The following is a 24,290-nucleotide window of genomic DNA, read 5'->3' on the forward strand; positions in this document are numbered from 1 at the left end:
GGCAAGGATCTTGCTGAGGGAGTCCACCTTGCTCTCTTGCCCTCCTGCGCTTCTGGTCTTAGCATTGCCTTGGTTATCTTGTGCTTCGGCTTCTCCCCGGCTTCCCTCCTCTGCCCTGCTTAGTATGGCCGCGGTGCGTGGCTCTGACTGCCCATGCACAAGTAAAGGGGTCAAAAGGAGAGCCCCTACTTTTGTACACCGACAGGAGCCCCCGGGGCTGGGCCATACATAAGCGTGATGCGTTGTTGGGCTAGGCCCAGAACGGTGCGCGGGCAGGTGGGGCGGATTTTACCGTAGTAACTTCTCGTCCGCTGCGCTTCCCTACGACCCGCGTTGAACGCGTGACGTGGAGTGTCGTGCATGACGTGGGGGTCATGCGTGGGGCGGTTCCTGCGTGCATGCGTCACATCATGGTAAAGAGGCAGCTTGTGCCTTCCCCACAAAAGGAGGGAGGCGCAGAGGCACGACCCATTTACTTAGGTGGACTCGGGTCATGGCCTTCAAGGCGCTCGCGCCCCACGATCACGGGGTGGGGAGCGGCCGCTTCGCCTGTCCCTTCAATGCTGCTCGCTCGACATGTGTCCCTCATCCAGGTAGCAGGAGGTGGAGGTGGGAAACCGGGCTGTCGCTAATTGGGGCAGCGGGCCGGTCCTGATTCCGTGTGCCCCCGATGACCGGATTAGTCGAGTGGGGCGGCCGAGCCCCGACTCCGCCCCTTTATAAGGAGGGGAGGGGCGGCATTCCACATTCTTCCATCATTCGTCTCCTTCCACCTCCACTTCTTTCTTCCATCCTCCATGGCGAGAGGAAGCGCTGGCCCTTCGACGGTGGCGGCGAGGGTCGCTGCTCGCCAGTGTGTTCCTCCTCCCCAAGAGCTCGTGGCGGCGGAACCGGCCACGAGGGGAAGGGGGAGGAGGCGAGGCCGAGGTTGTCTTGGTGCTCGGGGGAGAGGAGGACGGGGCGGCGCATCGGCCTCGCCTCCGCCAACGATGCCTCCCCCGACGGAGCACCAAGTCGGGGACCAGCCCCGCGAGTTCTTCATCAGGCTGTGCCGGCCACCGTGTCGCCGTCTCCGTCTCCCTACTACCTTTGCTCGGGAGATGGAGCTCGATCCACCCTAGACCCTCTGGTTGCACAATGAAGGGCTGCAGGAACGGCGGCACATGGGTCGACGTCGACTTCCCTGCCCCTCACGTCATGTACCTCCGCCGCAGATGGAAGACGTTCACACGCAACCACGGCCTGATGGCGAGGCTTGTCCTCTACTTCAAGATAACGGAGGGCAGCCTGCTTTCCATCAAGGTCTTCAGGGATCTCGGAACTTGCTTGAAGTGCTGCATGGAGAGCTCCTCAGATGATGAAGATTCCTCCTCAAGCGGGAGTGACGAGGAGGACAGCGACAACGACGATGAGGGAGTCGAGCGCAAGGATGCCGACTCCGACTTCGACTGACGCGTCGCCCCTCCCTCGTCCACGCGCCTTGCCGAGGGCCATCCTCGCCAAGCTCTCCATCGGGGTGCTCCCCATCGTCTCCTTGGGCGGATGGCGTAGGAGGGTCGGAGAGGGCAAAGAAGGCGGGTGGCGGCTATCAAGTCGGTGTACGCGGGCACCGACGCCTTCGTCGCGTATTGTCGGCCCGCTGTCTCGTCTTCCAGCTCCTTTCCTGGCACCAAGATGTTCTCTTGGTGCTTTCTGCTCTTTGCACCTCGCCTAGGCGCTCTTTTTGCCCTCCCGCCCTCTTGTTTCACCTTCCGAGGAGAGGGACAAGAAAGGGATTACAGGCACTTATCTCTCTTTTCTCTTTTTTTTAGTTTGTAAGCCTGCGGGCACTTGTTAATTTTAATACGTGTTATCCCCTTGCTCATGTTTTTAATTCCGTATGAACTATACCTATATGGGATGTTTTTAATGAAAAAGTGTGCTTGTCAGGTTCTTTGTGCGTCAGCGAGGTCCATGCCAAGGATGAATCCTTGTTATTTTTAAGATAAACATTGTCACCCAGCAACAGGCCTTGCCGTCTCCCCACTTCGGTCGACCATTGTCGCGCTCTTGGCGGAGGCAGGGGCGAAGTAGAGTTAGGCCCCTCATTCATCTCCTCGCCATCGTGACTACTACCAAATTCCGACCTAGGAGATAGCTCTTGGGTACAAGGAAGGGGGAGCATGGCGGTTTTAAGAACATAAACGAGGTTTCACATGTCCTAGTTCTATACGGAGATGCATAAAAGGGGATGAAAGACTTATCTGGATCCGTAGACCCCGGCAACCTTGGCTCGCCGTGGTTGGATCCTTGTATCTTCAGCCCCCGGCAGTCTTGGCATGCTGGGACCGGAGCGCCGGTTCATTCTCTTTTTCCCGAGTGGCTCAACAGAAATGTCCGCGTGCCCTGCGAACCAAAGAGAACATAAAGACGCGCACTCGACCTCTAGGCTAGGGGTTAGTCGCCGCTAAGCACTACCAACCCTAACCGAGGGAGAGACTTAACCTAGCATGCATGCTATAACTTAGGGTGCCAGCGCTTCGTTTATTTATGCCCAGGGTCTGCGCCTAGCTTTGTACAGAGGGTTACATGCCTTGCCGGCAAGGCTCATACAAAAGGTGGTTCGCCGGGAGGCCCGGCAACCGCGCCTTATGGGTAAAACTTGCAAAGATGTTCGATGTTCCAGGAATTGCTTACTTGGGCAGCATCTTCGGTCTCTAGGCGGACTGCGCCGGGCCTGGTGACTCGTATTACCCGGTAAGGTCCTTCCCACTTTGGCGTCAACTTGTTGGAATTCTTGGCCTACAGAACGCACCGAAGAACAAGGTTGCCTTCCTCAAAGGTTCGGGCATGAACCTTGCGGCTATGGTAGCGGCGCAAGGCTTGCTGGTAGCGTACTGCTCTCACAGCCGCCCGAAGACGATCTTCCTCAAGGAGAGTTGCGCCATCTTGCCGCAATCGCTCTTGCTCATGCTCGTCATAAGCGAGCACTCGAGGTGACCCGTATATGAGTTTCATGGGGAGAACTGCTTCTGCCCCGTATACCAGGGCAAAGGGTGTCTGGCCGGTGGCTCGATTTGGCGTCGTCCTGATCGACCAATGAACCGACGGAAACTCATCAATCCAGTGCCTTCCGCTCTTGTGCAGCTTGTCAAAAGTCTTTGTTCTCAGGCCTCGCAGTACTTCAGCATTTTCCCTCTCCGCCTGGCCGTTGCTCCGTGGGTGTGCCATGGAAGCAAAACAGACCATGCTGCTGAGGTCTTGGATGTACTGCATGAAGGTGTGGCTTGTGAACTGCGTGCCATTGTCGTTGATGACTCTGTTTGGCACACCAAAACGGCAGACTAGTACCTTGAAGAACTTGATGGCTGACTGTGATGTCACCTTCCTCACTGCTTCCACCTCCGGCCACTTTGTGAACTTGTCGATTGCAACGTACAAGTACTCAAAGCCCCCGGCAGCACAGGGGAAGGGGCCCAGTATGTCGAGCCCCCAGACCGAAAACAGCCAGGAGAGAGGGATTGTTTGAAGGGCTTGAGCTGGTTGATGAAGCTTCTTCGAATGGAACTAGCATGCTTCACACCTGGTTACTAGTGTCGTCGCATCCTGGAGGGCGGTGGGCCAGAAGAAGCCTTGCCGGAATGCTTTGTCGGCAAGGGCCCTCGACCCTATGTGAGAGCCACATATGCCTCCATGTATCTCTGCCAATAGCTCCAGTCCTTCCTCCCGGGGGATGCACTTCAATTTCACACCGTTCGGTCTTTTTCTGTACAGGACGTCATCGACTAACTAATGCAGGGCAGACTGGCGGGCTACTTTTTCCGCATCTTCCTGCTCCTTAATAAGTTCCCCTGTCTGGAGGAAACGGACAGTATGTTGCGCCCACGCCGGAGCCTGAGGCTCGACGGTAAGGACCAAAGGCATCTCTTCCGCCATGGGGGCAGCCGTCTCTACGACCAGGGCTTGGCGCCCTGCCGGAGCCAACTGCCTTTGGCAGGCTCGGAATCCGCGGCAACACCCTTGCCGGTGGCCCCTAGGGGCTCGGTGGGAAAGTACTTGCCGGGGCCCGATTTCCTCCGCTTGTTCTGCTCCGTTGACGGTTCGACGGATGGTTGAGTTAACCGAAGCAAAAAGGTACCTAGTTCCACAGGTAGCTTATATGCAGCGTGCTTTGACAGGTAGTCAGCGATGTTGTTCTCCGCTCGGGGAACATGCTCCGCTTGAATACCATCGAAGCGCTCCTCCAGCTTCCTCACCTCATCTACGTAGGCCTCCATCAACGGACTCTGGTAATCTTTGTTGACCTGTCTGACGACCTGAGACCGGCAAGTAGCCCCTCGTACTCAGCAGTGTTGTTTTGTGGACATCTCCCTGGGAAAGTGCATCTAGATCACATACTTGAGGTGCTCTCCGGTGGGTGTGACAAGCAGCACACCGGTACCGGTGCCTTGCAGCGAGAAAGCCCCATCAAAGTACATGATCCAGTGCGACTTGCTTCCTTGTCGGGGAGAGCGGTCTCCTGGATTTCCTCGTCGGGCGTTGAGGTCCATTCTGCAATGAATTCCGCCAAGACTCTGTTTTGGATAGTCGAAGTACTTTCAAACTTCAATCCAAAGCTTGACAACTCCAAGGCCCACCCCACAATCCTTCCGGTTGCATCTGGGTTGTGCAGTATCCGTTGCAACGGGAGGCGGGTGATGACAGTAATCTCATGCGCTTGGAAGTAATGACGCAGCTTCCTCGAGGCCATAAGGAGGCCGAAGGGCAATTTCTGCGCACCGGAGTACCTTGACCTGGCTCCCTGCAAGAGGGATCTGACAAAGTAAACCGGGTGCTGCATCATCTTCTTCTTCTGCACCACTTCACTTGGCTGCACGGGCCCTACCCCGATGGCGTCGGACTCTGCCAGGGGCCTTGCCTTGCCGGCACCAGGCCCTGCTAGGGGAATCTCTGACTTGCTATCCGCCGGTCCTGCCATGGCTACTGCCTCTTCGTCGACCTCCCTCTGCGCCACTAGTGTGGCGCTAACCACTTGATTTGTTGCCGCCAGATACATCAGCAACGACTCTTGTGGTTTAGGCGCAACCAGTATTGGCGTAGAGGAAAGGTATTTCTTCAGATCCCGCAACTCCGCCTCGGCCTCTGGGGTCCACTCCATTGGGCCTGCCTTCTTCAAGATTTTTAAAAAGGGAAGGGCACGCTCAGCGGATTTGGAGATGAACCTGCTCATGGCGGCAACGCAACCAGTGAGCCGGCGCACATCCTTGATCCACTTGGGTGCCTCAATCTGCTCAATAGCCTTGATCTTCTGTGGGTTTGCCTCGATCCCGTGCTGCAACACAAAGAACCCGAGAAGTTTTCCCGACGGGACGCCAAAGACACACTTCTCAGGGTTCAGCTTGAGGTTGACCTTGCATAGGTTGGCAAACATCTCTCCTAGGTATTGTACAAGGGTCGCCATGTCCTTGGTTTTGACCATTATGTCATCCATATATGCTTCCATATTTCTATGTAGCTGGGGCTCAAAACCAATCTGGACCGCCCTTGTGAATGTCGAGCCAACACTCTTCAACCCGAAAGGCATCCGTAAAAAGCAATACGTACCACATGGGGTTATAAAGGCTATCTTCTCTTCATCTTCTCTTGCCATGAAGATCTGGTGGTAGCCTGAGTAGGCGTCGAGGAATGACAACAGATCACACCCGGCCGTGGAGTCAACAATCTGGTCAATGCGCGGCAACGGGAAGGGGTCCTTAGGACAAGCCTTATTGACATCCATGTAGTCAATACATAGCCTACACTTCCAATTTGCCTTGCGCACCACCACCGGATTGGCCAACCACGTCGGATGGAGCACTCCTCTCACCAAACCCGTCGCTTCCAATTTCCTGATCTCCTCTGTGATGAACTCCTGTCGTTCCAAAGCTTGCTTCCTGACCTTCTACTTGACAGGTCGTGCATGGGGACAGACAACAAGGTGGTGCTCAATCACTTCCTTGGGAACGCCGGGGATGTCGGATGCTTGCCACGCAAACACATAGACATTCGCCCGCAGGAAAGTGATGAGCGTGCTTTCCTATTTGCTGTGGAGGGTGCAGCTTATGGTGAAAGCCCCTCCCGTGCCATCCTCCTTGACGGACACCCTCTTGGTCTCTGGTGGTGCAGCTCTGGATTTCTTGCTCTTGCCGGTAGAGCTCTCAGGGACATCTTCGACGATAGCACAACACTCCGAAGAGGTGCACATGCCGGAGTGGGTACGAGAGGTCTTGCTGGTCTTCTTCTTCCCTCCCGGGGCCTCAACAACAGGAGCAAGTGCCTTGGTGGTAGCTGCTGCAACTGCTTCTCGATAGAGTTGGTCAGCACAGATCGGTGCATCCTTCTTGTCGGAGGGGACGGTGATGATGTTCATCGGCCAAGGCATCTTCAGCGTATTGTAGGCGTAGTGCGATGCCACCATGAACTTGGCTAGTGCCGGGCGGCCGAGGATCCCATTGTAGGGCAAGGGGATCTCGGCCACATCGAAGACGATCCTCTCCGTCCTGTAGTTCAACTCACCTCCAAATGTCACGTGCAATGTGACCTTCCCCTTCGGCTGGCTCCTTCCCAGACTGACCCCTTGAAACATACACGTTTCCTCAAGGTCTCCATCAGGAATTTGAAGCCTTTTGATCACGACGGGCGAGAGCAAGTTCAAGTCGGCCCCACCGTCAACCAGCATCTTATTCACCTTGAGGTTGCGTATCGTTGGTGAGACCAACAATGGCAAACACCCGACCATAGTTGTGCGGTCAGGGTGGTCCTCAGCGTCAAAGATGAGGGGCATGCTGGACCACTTCAGTGGGTTCTGAGCATCGAACAATGGCTCTGCTGCTGTAATCTCACGTGCCCATTGCTTGAACTGGCGGCGAGAAGTGTGTAGCGAGGCGCCACCATCCACGCACATGGCCTCCGTAGCCTTCTGGAACTCATGTTCACCGGACTCGTCGTCCTCGTTATGATCATCGTCTTCTTGCTTCTTGTCGCGGCCCCGAGCGGGCCTCTCTTGCTGGTTATCCTTGCCGCGACGACCTCCTTGGCCGCTGAGGGAGTCCTAGATTAGGGGGTATCCGGATAGCCGGACTATATCCTTTGGCTGGACTCTTGGACTATGAAGATACAAGATTGAAGACTTCGTCCCGTGTCCGGATGGGACTCTCCTTGGCGTGGAAGGCAAGCTTGGAAATATGGATATGTAGATCTCCTTCCTTGTAACCGACTCTGTGTAACCCTAGCCCCCTCTGGTGTCTATATAAACCGGAGGGTTTAGTCCATAGGACAACAGACAATCATACCATAGGCTAGCTTCTAGGGTTTAGCCTCTCTGATCTCGTGGTAGATCAACTCTTGTACTACTCATATCATCAAGAACAATCAAGCCGGACATAGGGTATTACCTCCATCAAGAGGGCTCGAACCTGGGTAAACATCGTGTCCCCTGTCTCCTGTTACCATCCGCCTGGACGCACAGTTCGGGGCCCCCTACCCGAGATCCGCCGGTTTTGACACCGACATTGGTGCTTTCATTGAGAGTTCCACGGTGCCGTCACTGTAAGGAAGGATGCCTCGTCTCATTGTTAAAAACAACATTACTGCCGAGGGAGCCCTGGCTGTCGGCCAAACTCTCCAGCTAGGCAGTTTCATCATGACCGCCCGTTCGGCTGCTGCACCGACGATGACTTCTCAGGTCATCGAAAACAGCCTCCACGTCGGCTCGGAATTTGCTGAGCAGATGGATCCAATGGAGCTCTCTTTCCTAAAAGAGCTCTTGGATTGCATCGCCGCCTTGGGAGTCGCTACGGATTATGATCGGATTGGGCTTAAACCCGATCAAAGGGAGATTAACTCTCCACCGGTCACCCATCATATTGTGGTGGTGGAGGAACAATGCGGCGATTCTTCCTCTATCTTGAGGACTAACTATGTCCGGATTCCTGAGCTCTCCGAGCCGGATACCTGTTTACGGGAGGACATCACCCAAGCCTTGAACCTTGAGTCAGGCAGCGGGCCAGACTTATCGGGCAACATCCCAGAATCCGAACTTCCAAGATTGGAAACTCCTCGGCCCCTGGGTCTCAGATCGGGTAAGGGTTCGGACTCAAATCCACCCACCCACCCAAACATAAACGATCTTTCCCATATCAAGCAAGAGCCCCAGGAAACAGTACATCATTATTGGGCCAGATTCCTCCTTGTGATGAACAAGGTTAAGGACTGTCGCAAGACGCAGTCTCATTTTTCTGCAATAATTGAACGGACAAGGGAATCCTTAACGCGATAAGTCGCCGTGACATATCACGCTTCGCCGACTTGGCGTCCATAGTACGAAAGTACTGTGGGATGGAAAGCGCCTGGAAAACCGAAACGAAATTTTGGGATAATCCGGCTCCGAATATACACCCAGTCCGAAGTAAAAGGGTGCACTATCATAAGACACCCGAGTTAATTACAAAGAAGCAAGGACCCTCTACAGGGCATGGAACCGTATTTGAGGGATGGCTCAACGGACCCTGCAAAATTCATAGTACAACGGATACTATACCAACACACAGCCTTAGAGCATGTTGGGTACTCCGGCAGGTGGCCAAAAGTGGTGAGGATCTTCTCATCCCAGATGCCACAAAGTAGCATCCCGTAGATAACAATACGGTATTAACAGTCTTTGAGACCTTCGCATCAAATAATAGGCGCAAGCGAACACTCCACAGCCTTGCCGAAATCTTCCACGTGGCAGCAATAAATCCGTGGAGTGACACGGCTATTACCTTCAATGCCAGTGACGAACCTAAATTCCAAACAGCCCGAGCACCAGCTGCACTGGTCCTCAGTCCAATTGTGGACGACTTTCGACTCACCAAAGTACTCATGGACGGTGGCAGTGGATTAAACTTCATCTATGAGGAAACTCTTCAAAAAATGGAAATAGACTGGAACCGCATTGAGTGAAGCAGCACAACCTTTAGAGGAACCATCCCCAATCGGGAAGCACGGTGTGCTGGGAAAATCACACTAGATGTGGTATTCAGCACGCCGGAGAACTATAGGTCCGAAGAAATTACATTCCAAGTGGCCCCGTTCAGTAGTGGATACCACGCCCTTTTAGGGCGGGAGGCGTTCATGATCTTCCAAGCCATACCCCATTATGGGTACATGAAGCTCAAAATGCCCGGGCCCAACGGAATCATCAATCTTGCTAGTGATCCGGACATAGCACTCCGTGCTGAAAACAAAACAGCCGCATTGGCCCTCGAGGCATTATCCGAAGCCCTTGCGGCCGAGGAATTAACTGCGTTGCGCTCCATAGTGGACAGGGATGACGTGATACTTGACAAGAGATCCAAGTCCACCTCTTTTAAAACAGCGGATGAAATAGTCAAATTCCAAGTCCACCCAATGGACCCTAAAAAAACAGCCTCCATCGGGGCACAGTTAAACCCCACAGTGGACGCTGCACTACGAGAGTTTCTGTTTGAGAATTGGGACATATTCGCCTGGTATCCCTCGGATATGCCAGGAATCCCACGCAGGCTGGCCTCGCACAGCCTTAATATTCTAAAGGGATTCAAGCCAGTAAGCAGACTCTTTGGCGTTTCTCTGAACCTAAGAGACAAGCTATGAGAGAGGAACTAGCCAAGTTATTGGAGGATGGATTCATTATAGAAATAAAACACCCAGACTGGCTAGCAAACCTGGTGATGGTACCAAAGAAGGACAAATCCTGGCGCCTATGTGTCGATTTCAATGACCTCAACAAGGCTTGCCCAAAGGATCCCTTCCCCCTCCCCCGCATCGATCAAATAATCGATGCTACCGCAGGACATGATTCATTGTGTTTCCTCGACGCATACTACGGCTACCACCAAATCAAGATGGCAGAGTCCGACCAAGACACAACGACATTTATCACACCATACGACCCCTTCTGTTTCAACACAATGCCTTTTGGGCTCAAAAACACCGGCGCAACATATCAACGCATGATTCAGACATGTCTGGAGAAATAGATCGGCAGAACAGTAGAGGCATACGTAGATGATGTGGTCGTCAAAACCAAACACGTTGACTCTCTAATAGACGACTTGAGGCTCACATTCGACAACCTCTGAACATACGACATCAAGCTCAATCCGGAAAAATGCATTTTCGGTGTACCAGCCGGAAAGCTCCTGGGCTTCATTGTCTTCAGTAGAGGAATTGAAGCAAATCCGGCCAAAATCTGAGCTCTGTCATAGTTGGCTATCCCAACGGACCTCAAACAAATCCAGAAATTAACCGGATGTGTGGCGGCTCTAAGCCGCTTTATCTCCCGCTTAGGAGAAAAGGCATTACCCCTTTATCGCCTCCTTCGGCACACCGAACACTTCGAGTGGACGGACGCTGCCACAGCCGGATTAGAAGAAATAAAAGCCATACTGGCATCCAACCCAATCCTGGCCGCACCAAACATCGGTGAACCAATGTTGTTGTACATTGCGGCAACTCATCAGGTTGTAAGCGCAATGCTCGTTGTCGAACGAGAAACGGACGAACATAAATTCCCCCTTCAAAAGCCGGTATATTATGTATCCACTGTCCTCACTCCATGCAAATCATGGTACCCACATTATTAAAAGATAGCCTATGCGGTATTCATGGCATCCCGGAAGCTGCGACACTACTTTCAAGAGTGTTCAATTACAGTAGCCTCGGAAGTGCCACTTAATGATATTATAAACAACCGTGACGCCACAGGCCGGATTGCCAAATGGGCCATTGAGCTCCTCCCGTTCGACATAACATACAAACCCTGGCGAGCCATTAAATTGCAAGCATTGGCCGACTTTGTCACCGAATGGACGGAAGCCGAACACCCTAAAGAGTATGGCGCATACTCCAATTGGATCATGCACTTCGACGGCTCCAAAATGCTGGCTGGTCTGGGGGTTGGCGTCGTCCTGACGTCCCCAACCGAAGATACAGTTCAATACGTACTCCAGATACTGTATACAGACTCCAACAATGCAGGCGAATACGAAGCCCTGTTACATGGTCTTCGGATGGCAGTTTCCATGGGCATTCAGTGCCTGGAGGTTCGTGGGGATTCGAACCTCGCAATATCCCAAATAAATGGAGACTTCGATGACAAGGATCCGAAAATGGCGGCCTATCGCAACGCCGTCCTAAAGATGTCAGCCCGGTTCGAGGGGCTCGAATTTCACCATGTGGCTCGGGAAAACAATCAGGCGGCGGATGTCCTCGCCCGCATCGGCACAAAACGCGATGCGGTCCCCCCAACATCTTTTTGGAGAGGTTGTTTAAGCCATCTATGGTATGGGAAGGGGACACCGGTAACAATAGTCCGGACCCGGCCAAAATGCCCGATACCAAACACTCTGACATAATCGGAGGCTCTGCCACCGAAATAACACCTTCAGCCCACGTAATAATGGCCATCATCGCCCCATGGACAGAACCATTCCTGGCCTACCTAACTAGGCAGGAACTCCCCGAGGACCAAAATGAGGCACGCTGCATAGTGCGGCGATCTAAAGCCTACAGGGTCCACGAGGGAGAGCTGTATAAAAAAAGCACTACCAGAGTCCTTCAAAGGTGCATCTCTGAAGAGGAAGGGCGGAAGCTTTTGGCAGAAATTCACGGCGGACTCGGTGGCCACCACGCCGCAGCCCGGGCCCTTGTAAGCAAGGCCCTCCGTACAAGTTTTTATTGGTCGACGGCCTGGGTAGATGCACAGGACTTGGTCCAACGCTGCGTCAGTTGCCAGCTTTTTGCAAACCAAAGCCACATGCCACCCACCGCCCTCCAAACAATCCCCATTACCTGGCCCTTCGCAGTCTGGGGGCTTGACATGGTTGGACCCCTTAAAGGGGGAACCCATAAGAAAAAATACTTACTGGTCATGGTGGATAAATTCACCAAATGGATAGAAGCAAAACCTGTTAAAACGGCCAAATCCGGACCGGTTATAGACTTCATATCCGGGGTTGTACACCGTTATGGCGTCCCCCACAGCATCATCACTAACAACGGCACGAACTTCACGGCCGACGAGGTAAAACTCTGGTGCAGCAACATGGGCATGAAGCTCGATTATGCTTCTGTCTATCACCCACAAACTAACGGCCAAGTTGAGCGAGCAAATGGTCTTATCATGAGCGGCATCAAACCCAGATTAGTGCGGTCCTTAAAGGAGTCTAACACGCAATGGATAGAGGAGCTCGACTCCGTACTCTGGGGGCTGTGGACCACGCCGAATCGTACTACCGGATACACACGCTTCTTTATGGTGTACAGCGCAGAGGCAGTTCTGCCCTGTGACATAATTCATGACTCACGTCGAGTGCGCATGTACGAAGAAAGAGAAGCCGAGCTCGATCGGCAGGATAGTCTGGCCACGCTGGAGGAGGAGTGCGATATGGCAAAAGCCCGTTCCACATTCTATCAGCAACAGGCTCGAAGATACCAAAGCAGAGAAGTACGGGCCAAAACTTATAACGTTGGCGAGCTAGTTCTACGCCTGCCAGAGAAGAAAAAGACCAATCTCGAGCCCAAATGGGAAGGTCCCTTTATTATTGACCAAGTTCTGACCGGTGGAGCGTACCGTCTGCCGGATGCATCGAATAATCGACTTGAGCCGAACCCATGGAACGCAGCCAGGCTCCAAAGATTCTACGCCTAGTACCAGACTCTATGTTCGTCTCCTTCCTCTGTCCATTTTTTGCATATACATTATCTGTCTTTTCTCTCTTTCTTCCTTTTATTCTTTCACAAGGCCTTCAAGGGCCAACTTGTGCCTTGCTTGCACACTATTGACACACTAACCGCGCTCATTATCCTGGGGGCTTCTTACACAGAAGCTTAATTATTTATCTGGGCTTCATGCCCCGCACATGTGTTATTCTTCCACATGTACCTTTTCTTCGCCATTATATGCATCGATATGACTTAAGTTTTGGCCAAGCTGGGTTGCCTGGCTCTTGTATTTATGCCCTACATTCTCGTTAATTCGGCTAGGGCATAAGGGGAGCACCTCTGTGATTGTTACTGCCGGGTCAGCCGGATGTGTACCTCAAATTGGGTGAAGCCGGAAGCTAGCGTTCTTAAGGGAATATTCGGTCGGTGAACAAAAGATGATTTTTATTTATTTTCCATATGTGCCCCGAGATGTTTTTGCCTGCGTCTCCTCTCGCAGTCCGGACATGCACTTTAGGGCATGCGTACCCAGGGAAAGGAACCCTTAACGGAACTATTCTCCCTAGAAGATGTTTCTTGCTACCCATGTAATATAACATAACTAGTTGGGTACTTGTCTGTTCAAGCACTAATGACCCCTACGCCTGGTTTCCACGCATACCCCGGTTCTTATATAACTGAGCGGGTATTCGGATACACTCCGGACTATTGGGTCCCGAGGTTGAAGCGAAAAGGTCCGCCATGACAAATGATTTACAATCCGGCTAGAAGGCATTATAAATGTCACTTTAATTACATAGTCATCTAGACTGACTAAATTCCTCTTCTATACCATCCAACAGGCTGTCTAGCCTACAATCCTGTTGGGAATACTTTGCGGCTAATTCTACTTGCCCATACACTAAGCTAACGTGGATCTCTTTCCCATCGGGCCCCACAGGTCCGACCTCGGCCGTGTGGTTTGGGTCAGCCTTGGTATACCGCGTCTTCACCATGGCCCAGGCTTCCCTGGCACCTTGACGGCAGGCCGATATCTTACATAATCGGAAGCGCCACCGTGCTCCCTTGAGCTTCTCTGCAAGCTCTCCAATGCCTGCTGGCAGGGAGATGGATGGCCACAAGGCCCGAGCAATACTTTTCATCACCTGCCGAACTTGTTCGTGCAGTTGTGAGAGCTCGGGTAGAAGATCACCCGCAGACCTAGGCATCTCCTCCACGGGACGACCCGTCAGCATACCTGCAGACATAACTCTGTTAGCCGGCTTCTTCGCCGCACTCTTTTAAGGGTTCGTTCAAGCACTTACTGAAAATGCTCCGTCGAAGCCGCTTATTCTCCTTCACGGAGTCCGCAAGCTAGGCTCGAACATCTTGCAGTTCCATGCTCAGCTTGGTATTGGCATCTTGGAGATTGTTTTTCTCCCGCATGACCTTAGTCAGCATGTGTTCGCCAGCCTTTAGCTGTCGTATGACATGCTGGTCCTCCGGATTCTCTCCGGAGTCATCTGCAATATCTATTGTTAGATCCGCAGCCATGCCGCACACTATATGGTACCTATCATTCTTTGAAACAAATGTTACCAGTTGGGGACTTTTCAGGTTCCTTCAATGTGGCAACGGCGGCCTGAAGTTGGGTCTTGCATTCCTCCAGCTCCTGTGACAGTCGAGTATTCTTCTCTGTAAGAACCTGCACAATAAATGATCCTTAAATCAGTTGTGCCAACTGTTTCAAGTCTCAGGGGCTACTGATATATATACTCACCAAATTTTCTTACTCGTACATCCTTTACATACTGGTCCGTGGCTCTGGCTAGACCATTTTGAGCAGCACGGATATACGCATCTCCTGAGTTGAACGCATCAAACGCCTCTTGGGAGAAACAAGCGTCACGGAGTACGGCTCGGCGACGCCTGTGATTCATGGCGCTCTCCACTTCAGAATTCGTAGCGGATATCTTATCCGCATCCTCTGTAGAAGGAGCATCCGGAGTGTGCCTCGTGTTAGTTTCCGCCTCTGTGTCCGGCCCTGGAGCCCGACTGGTAGAGGCGTGATCGGCGGCTTCTCCGGATATTGTCCGACGATCGTTCTTCCTTCTAGGAAACACAGGTGTTATTATGTTTTTAAAGACGACAACCACGGAGTTAGGTGTTGCTTCATACCTCTGCGCTGGAGTCTCCGTCCGGACCGCCTTCCTTTTTAGCCTGCCCGGCTTTGAAACCCCTTGTTGGCGAGTCGCCGCGGGCTCGGCATGGCGTCCCGAGGGCCTTCCCTATAAAGCACCGTTTGTATACGGTAGGTGAAGTGCATGAAAGGAAATCCTTTCCAAAGGTTGGGACTCTGGTCTCATTTACCTGCGAGGCTGGGAGTAGCCCAGGGTAGTCGGCTATAATGGCCACCATGGCATCATCACAGCTTAGCTGATAGAAAATCCTATCAATCAGCTCCCCCAATATGTCTGGATCCTCTTTGAGGCCAGGGTCGAGGACCCGTTCAGGATCCTCCGGTTGTGGAGGTGGGCTATTGATCTCCCCTACCGCCTTACGCAGTTCCTGCGATGAAACGGCAAGGTAAATATTTATCACAAAAACAAGGGTAGGATGGAAGTAAAAAGAGCGGAAGCTCACCCAGCTTCGAGGGTTGTTCTTGGAGAATCCATCCTGTGGCTTGATGCGGAGGAACTCCTCTTCTCCCCCCTTATACAGATCAGATAGAATTTTTGCTAGAGCAGCAACTAAGCCCGGTCCCTTGCACTCGCAGCGAGTGGCATCATCTTCCCTGTTGAAGTGCCACATAGGGTGGCCTTGATATTGAAGTGGCTGCACCCCCCGCATAATGCATATTGCCATAACCTCGATTATGGCCAGTCCTAATTTGGCCAGCAACTTTATCCGGCCCATCAGATAAAATACGTCTCTATCATCTTCTCCCGTGGGCTCCATGGGCGCCAGCTTAGGCGTTTCTTCAAAGGGGCGTTGTCGAAATCAGGAAGACCAATCCAGATAGGATCCGGCAGAGGAACATCCTCCATATAAAACCACTCCGAAGGCCAGTCCTCGGACGTCTTCTTCGGGGTACCGGATAGGTATCCGGTCACGGCGATGCACCATACTTCGGCTCCGCCCACTTGATTTATTGATCCCCTCTGTGTACGGGGCACAAGGTAGAACAACTTCTTCCACAGTGCGAAATGAGCTTCGCAACCCAGAAACAGCTCGCAAAGGGCTACGAAACCAGCGATGTGCAGTATGGAGGCAGGGGTGAGGTTGTGCAACTAGAGGCCGTAGAACTCCAGGAGCCCTCGGAGAAATGGATGGATTGGAAATCCGAGTCCCCTTAACAAATAAGGGACAAGGCATACCCGCTCTCCCTTAGAGGGGTTGGGAAAGCTCTTCGCTTGCTCCCCGCCATTATAGGTGGCGAGCCCGGCTCAAACCGGGACCATATACGCTGGAGGGAGGAATCCCTGGGTCTGTAGCTTCACTAATTGGTTGTATGGGATGGAACACTTCTCCCAATCTCCGAGATTGGGGCTGCGGGAGCGAGAGGAGGAGCTGCGCTGGCCGGCCATGTTGGGATGGATTTTTTCGGGTGCACTCCGATGAATGCTCGCTGAGGAGGATGGTGTGGTTTGGATCTGAGGATCCTCGTCTCTTTAATAGACAGTTCATTCACATAGATGGGGTGGAAATGTAAAAACACCCTGGCTCCTCACATTCGCTTGACACGTGGAAGATGGCCATTATTGGACGCAGAAGCCAAGAAGCGCAAATTTACGAGAAGCCAGACACTATTTAATAGGTACTCAGGGTTTGAAGAAGAACCCGCCTTGCAATGCCGAAGACAATCTGCGCGCCGGACTCATCGTCATTGAAGCCTGGTTCGGGGGCTACTGAGGGAGTCCTGGATTAGGGGGTATCCGGACAGCCGGACTATATCCTTTGGCCGGACTGTTGGACTATGAAGATACAAGATTGAAGACTTCGTCCCGTGTCCGGATGGGACTCTCCTTGGCGTGGAAGGCAAGCTTGGCAATACGGATATGTAGATCTCCTTCCTTGTAACCGACTCTGTGTCACCCTAGCCTCCTCCGGTGTCTATATAAACCGGAGGGTTTAGTCCATAGGACAACAGACAGTCATACCATAGGCTAGCTTCTAGGGTTTAGCCTCTCTGATCTCGTGGTAGATCAACTCTTGTACTACTCATATCATCAAGAACAATCAAGCAGGATGTAGGGTATTACCTCCATTAAGAGGGCCCGAACCTGGGTAAACATCGTGTCCCCCATCTCCTGTTACCATCCGCCTGGACGCACAGTTCGGGACCCCCTACCCGAGATCCGCCGGTCTTGACACCGACAGCGGCCACGCTTCTTGTCGAATCCTTTAGCACCATCCCGACCCTTCTCCTTGTCTTGCCTCTCATATTCGGCTTTTTTCTTTTCAACAAGTAGCTCAACTAATCAGCAGTTCTGGAGGTCGTGGCCCTTGGTGCGGTGGATCTTGCAGTACTGCTTGTTGGAGCCTCCTGGCTTGTCGGCAGCCGCCAAGGCCCGGCAAGCGGCGCACCCGGCAATCTCCTTGCCGGGGTCGTCTGCCTTGGCCTTCTTGGCGGCGCTGGTGTCGCCGGATCCCTCGATGGCGAGCACTGTCTTGTCCTTGCGTTTCCTGTTGCAACGCCGGCCCTTCTTCGTCGGGGCGGCGGTGTTTTCGTCGGTAGAGTCGGTTTCCGCACCGGTGTCTTCGTCGGGGTACTTCCTTCCCTCTTCAGCCGGGGCACATCTATCGACTAGAACGTAAAGTTCGGCCACGTCCTTGACCTTGTTCATTGCCAGCTCCTCACGCGTCTTGCGGTTACGCACATTCTGATGGAATGTGCTGATCACTGCGGCAGGAAGAACATCTGGGATGTTGTATTGCACTCGGCTGAACCTCTGTATGTACTTGCGCAGGTTTTCACCTTCCTTCTGGGGAATGATATGCAAATCACTCGCCTGGCCATGAGCTTGGTGGCCACCAGTGAAGGCACCAACGAACTCGTGGCACAGATCTGACCAAGAAGAAATGGAATGCGCCAGCAAGTGCATCAACCAAGACATGACGTTGGGTTTCAGGGCCAACGGGAAGTAATTGGCAAGCACCTTGCCATCACGAGCTCCAGCGGCTTGCATCGCGATGGTGTAGATGCTGAGGAACTCTGACGGGTGGGTCTTGCCATCGTACTTCTCACCGACGTCGGGCTTGAGCATACATTGGGATGGCCACTGGAACTGCCGTAGCCCGTGGGTAAAGGCTGGGAAACCCACCTCGTAAGGTAGGCCGCTGGAGCCTCCCAATGCTGGGTGGTCCATAGCGGGCCCCGCTCGCGTGTCTGACTGGTGGCGCGTATCGCGTCGGCGCTCGATGGTGGTTCGAGAGTCTTCGTGGGCTCGCTCCCAAAGAACCTGGCATTGGTCATGGCGGGTCCGTGGGTCGGACGACGCTATGGAAATGTCATCACAAGTGCCATCACCGGACCGACATTGTCGGATGTGGGGTTCTGGCAAACCCTTAAGGTTTGAACACCGGGGTGCACGTGAAGTCTTTGCCTTCTACCAATCTACGCTCTAGCTCGCTAAGATCTCGCGGACGAACTCGACGAACGCGCAACACAGGAAGACACGGCGTTTATACTGGTTTGGGCCACCGTTGTGGTGTAATACCCTACTCCAGTGTGGTGGTGGTGGATTGCCTCTTGGGCTGATGATGACACTACAAAAAATATACTTCCGTGATGATACGTGTTTGTCACAGTAGGTCGCGTTTTTTGTCATGCATGTACATCCATGATGATTTTATGATAGAATCAATATAGTCATACCTGTGCTATCGTAGAAGTGTTCCATGACATTACCAAAATTATCATCACGGAAGTGTCCACTTCCATGACGATAAATCGTGCGTCACAGAAGTGCTTTCGTCAAGGGTGACCGACACGTGGCATCCACCATAACAGAACGCTGCTAAGCTATCGGGTCGGGTTTTGGATCCGATAGCCCATTAACAGCCCCGACCACTGGGGATTTTCCACATGTAAAATAATCATTGGCTGGAGGAGACACGTGTCAAGTCCGCGTTGGCACAGGTGTCACTCATCCAGAGGGCGAGACGCGCCTATGATATGTTGACATGTGGACCGGCCCATCAAGTTATAAATGGGCCGGCCCAACTGAACGCCCACAAGATTTTGCGGACCATAATGGGCCCGCCCAGCTAAAGGCCCACGAGATTTTGCGGACCATAATGGGCTGGCCTAGCTAAAGGCCCATGAGATTTTGCGGACCATAATGGGCTGGCCCAGCTAAAGGCCCACAAGATTTTGCGGGCCATAATGGGCTGGCCTAGGTAAAGGCCCACAAGATTTTTGTGTGCCAGAATGGGCCGGCCCAGGTAAAGGCCCACAAGATTCTTGCGGATCATAGTGGGCCGGCCCAGCTAAAGGCCAATGAGATTTCGCCGACATTAATGGGCCGGCCCAGCTATAGGCCCTCAAGATTTTGAGGACCCTAGTAGGCCGGCCCATTAACTGGCTGCCATGTTTTGGGCCAAATGTCGGCCCATATTTGATTTGGTCCATTAATGGCCTGCCACGCTTTGGGCCTAATAGTGGCCCATATGAGATCCGGCCTGTTAAAAGCCTACCACGTTCTGGGCCAAATTACGGCCCAGATCAGGTCCGGCCCTTTAAGAGGCTTTGGGCTCAATTATGGCCCATATCAGATTCGGCCCGTCAACTGGACACTATGCTTTTGGGCCCACTTGCTAAAGGCCCACTTAGTAATTCGGCCTGATATTAGTTTTGGCCTGTTAAGGGCCCGTTTAACATTTTGACCCTATATTAATTTTGGCCTGTTAAAAGCCCATCATATAGTTGGGCCTAACTACGACCCGATTTGCATCCGGCCTGCTCGTAGCCGATATCTGATTGGGCCAAACAAGGACCGAGACAATTTTGGCTTGTTAAAAGCCCGTGATATTATTCGCACAATCATGGGCGGGGTTCATTTCGGGCTGCTGCCGGCCCGTGAGCTGTTCGGCACGTTTCAGGCCCAACCTACATCGTGATTGCATGATGGCCCGATTATGTACCGTAATTTTACGGTTTGGCCGGTTTACTGCGAAGACATGATATATATACAGTAAAATAACTGCAGCATCATGAATAAGAAAAAACCTAGACTATACAATAAAGAAATTATGGCATATTACATCCACTGGGCATCAAAGTTCGCCACTATGATAATAAAGCACAAGCAGACAGCAGATTACATACACTGGGCATCAAAGATCGCCACCAGGGCAAATAAACACACCGACAAAATAATATACAAAACCGACAGCACTTCAATATAGTTCAAGAAAGGTTAGCCCTGCTAGGGAGCTGCAGCGCAAGCAGCTGAGCAAGATGATGAGACTGCGCTTGTTCAACACTTATATCTTCCTCACTCTGAAAGATAAACAAGCAGACAGATGACAGGTTTTGCACATAAAAGTATCAGTGCTGACAATTCATCACATTTCTTACTGACGAATAAAGTGACACAGTTTAAAATTGCATTAACACAATATGGTATTGTTCATGTCAAGACATGGTAGGAAATGACATTGTGAAGGAGTTGTCAGCTTCACGACACCACTGGATTACAGATCAAGAACTCATAAGTATCAATGGTTAGTGTGCTGTCAATTTATACCATTTCAGATTGGCAAATAAAGAGACGGTTTAAATAATAGTAGAATGATATGACATTGTTCAAAGTTAAGACATTACGGAATATGACATTGTGCTGTAGTGGGTATCGGTATCGGCCTTCATCCACATGATCATGCTTTGTTATGTTCTGATTATATTGTTGTATTGCTTTGGATAAACATTAAATTGAAGCTATTGTATTGCTATCTTTTCTTGTTAAGATAATGAAGATGATTATAGTTGTGAGAGTATGTTTAATAAAATAGTACCACTATTATATTCATCACACTTTTTTTGTATTTATGCAGACAGGGATGCCCAGCTTGATTTCAGTAGAACTGCACGAAATGTTCAGATGGTTCGTGTCCTCCATAATACTTCATCTTGCACAATACATCGAATGGTTCTCTGATCATTTGTCGTCACCTTGAGCCACCGGACTATGTACTTGAATGGAGCTGGCAATGTCTTCAAGGCCTTGCAACAAATAAATATGAAATCCACCATGCTACGCAAGACATTGTTTGATTTCAGTGGAACTGCACAAAAAGATATGCTGGTTAATCTGGCTCCATCACTGGTATGCGTCGCTGCTATACAAATGGTTTTTAACCCCTTTCCGCAATGGCATTTGGAACCATCGCCAAGTGAGTGTGGGCGATAGGGGGGTCCTTCCCACACGACCCAAAAATCATCGGGGATAGGCCCTCCTGGCACACTAGATGGGGCAAAATGAGCTCGTGTGCGATCGGGCGAGGCATCGAAACCCAATCGTTTCTGTTCGTATGTACATCCCACATGGTGAATCCCAGAAAAACATTTCTGTTCGTATGTATATCACACACAGTCAACCCAAAGAATACATTTCCGTTCTTATGTACATCCCACATAGTCAATCCAGGGAAAATGTTTCCGTTCTTACGTACATCCACTACTGCAGGATGCTGCTAATGCGGCACTACGATCACAGACCCTTCGAGAAACTGTTTGTGATGCCATAATCGCAAATGGTGCTGTGTGAAAACCATCAAAAAGGTGAAAATGTTTGCGATGGAGGATGCATCAAACACAGTTCAGATTTTAGTTGCGTGTGCGATCCAGTGCATGAAGTTTAGTCCAATGAACTATTTGCAATGAGGCGGAACAAAAGAAACAGGCAGCCTAATGAAGGCGTGTGCGATATAGAGCATACGATTCATTCGGATGAACTGTTTGTGATTAGGCAACACAAAAGAAACGGGCAGCCAGATGAAGGTGTGTGCGATATACATCATATGGTTCACTCGGATGAACTATTTGTGATTAGGCAACACAAAAGAAACGGTCAGCCTGATCAAGGTGTGTGTGATTGAGGGCATACGATTCAGAAGGATTAACTGTTTGCAATTAGGCAACATAGCAGAAATGGGTAAGCCAGATCAAAGTGTCCGCAATTGATGGCATACACTTCACATGGATGAACTGTCTGCGATTAGCCAAAACAAACTAAAACAGTTAGATAGATCAACATGTGTGTGCTAGATGGGCACACCCATTCTAATTAAAAGACGTGTGCTGACATTGCCTATTGCGGTGCACCCTATGGTGCAAATGCCACGTACGGGGCCGAGAAGGCGTACGTGCCCACGTTACGCCTTCCGGGAATAGTGCCACACTTATAAACATCAGTAAATTTTGAGCATGTGTCCCGTCACATTCAAAATTGCAAACCTGTTCACACCGATCAAAACCTAATCGGTTTCCCACTTAGGAGCGTATTACTACGCGGCTATAAATACTACTACTCCAAGATGACTGCACATTCCTCCTCAACTCCTCATTCACAAAAATTCAAAAAGAAACAAGTCATTCATCATCGTTCCCTTGCGTCCGCCATGGCCAGCGTGAGTTCTGGGTCGAGGGATTGCGACCAGGGAGAGGCGATCCTGGAAGCGGGAGCACGAGATATGTCCTGCCTCGCCGCGACAGCAGCCAACATGTCCCGCCGCATGGCCGTAGCAGCAGAGAGGTCCCGCCGTGTCGCTAAAGCAGCACGAAGGACCCGCCAAGCCGTTGATGCAGCAGACTAGTCCGGGTGCACCGCGGAAGCAGAAGAGATGTCATGCCGCACCGTGAATGCAGCAAAGATGTCCTCCCTTGCTGCGGCGGCCTGTGAAAATGCCTCGCGGGCAGGCCAGGACTCTTACAGGCGCATGCGTACCCTCGTCCATAGGCAGATGGATCAGATCTCTAGGTGGGTGGGGTTGCAGGTTGACCTGCAAGCCTCATTTGAACAGCCTACCGACATCATCCGGCAACTAAATGAGAGCAATGCGAAGCTCTAGGCCGAGCATGACCTACTGAGGGCAAAGATCATTGGAAGTGCGGAGCAGCAGGAGCAGACCACTGCCTTGTTGAAGAGGACTGGCGTCATCGTCGAGAAACTTATGGACGAGAATAACAAGCAGCGCATTGAGCGCAGAAGGCTGGTAGAGGAATCCGTGGATGCTCTCAAGCAGCATCTTGAGGACAAGAAAGAGCACGTCGCCGCTTGGCGCGGAGACTAGATCCCGCGGCCTGCAGCAACGCATCAAGAAAGTAGAGATCAGCGAGCCAGATCATTGTCTTCCTTCTTCTTTTGCCCTTGTATTTCGGGCGTTGCCGCATGTGGGTTTTTTAATTATGTTTCTAAATATGTAAGACAATTATTATCCACTGTCATCGTCCTTAAATTCATCATGCTTGCTATAAGTCGCAGTCGATGCTATATAGGACCGTCGGATCTTACATCAAGATCCGTGCAAAACTTTCTTTTTAGATTTTCACTTTTCTCTCTTAAATCTCAGTCCAGTGAGACATATAGCCACGTCGTAGAACAGGTGCTCGGGCGCCATTAATGGAGACGTTGGGAGGGAGGTGCACGGAGGGTAGCAGTCAAAGGGCTCTCCTCCTGATGAGCATGCGCAGGGGTCTGATCGCACGCCTCCCGTACTCAAATAGCTACCTCGCACGACACCTCCAAGCCAATAAAAAAGGGGACGCGTGGCCGCACGTAATTGGTAAGTCGAACGCCCACAGTTTCAATAATACTTGTGTTTCCGATTTGTACCATGACAGCACTTGTTCCAAAATGACTTTGTTGATTGTTAATGTGTGGGCCTTTGCAAATCGGACAGAAAAATTACCACAACATGTTGGTGCCATGTCATGAGACCATGCCAAGTCTCATGATTTTCACGCGTGTTTTGGAATTACATGAATTAAAAAACCAAGTTTCTCAATCTTTCCGGCCGAGCAACGACGCCCAGATGTTTGAATTTCACTCCCATCTCTTGCATGCGACCTAAAAATTCACCCAAGGACACACATGTGATTTTTTAAACAACTTTGGTGCACTGGAGCAATGCCTAGAAACTCAATTAATGTATAAAAAAGGCCAAACGAACCCGGAATAATTCCAAAATTTAGCACGGTACTTCTATTTGGTCTAATCTGGCTATGTAAAAAATAAGGCAGGAGAAGGCAGTGTATGTATGTCGTTTCGCACACGGAGGTGACACGTTCCCTCTCGAAATCACGAGCCTTCTTGAGGGAAGCTCTAGTTTGCAAGAAGCTTCCACCAAAGCTTGTCCCAATTCGGCCAAAAATATTACTGCAGCATGTTGGTGCCATGTCATGACACCATGCCAAGTTTCATGATTTTCAGGCGTGTTTTGGAATTACAGGAATTAAAAAACCGAGTTTCTCAATATTTTCGGCCAAGCCACGATGCCCAGATGTTTGAGTTTCGCTCCCATCTCTTGCATGGGACCTAGAAATTCACCCAAGGACACAAATGTGATTTTTCAAACAACTTTGGTGCAGTGGAGTATGTGCT

The sequence above is a fragment of the Triticum dicoccoides genome, chromosome 6A, assembly GCF_002162155.2.
Source record: "Triticum dicoccoides isolate Atlit2015 ecotype Zavitan chromosome 6A, WEW_v2.0, whole genome shotgun sequence".
NCBI lineage: Eukaryota > Viridiplantae > Streptophyta > Magnoliopsida > Poales > Poaceae > Triticum > Triticum dicoccoides.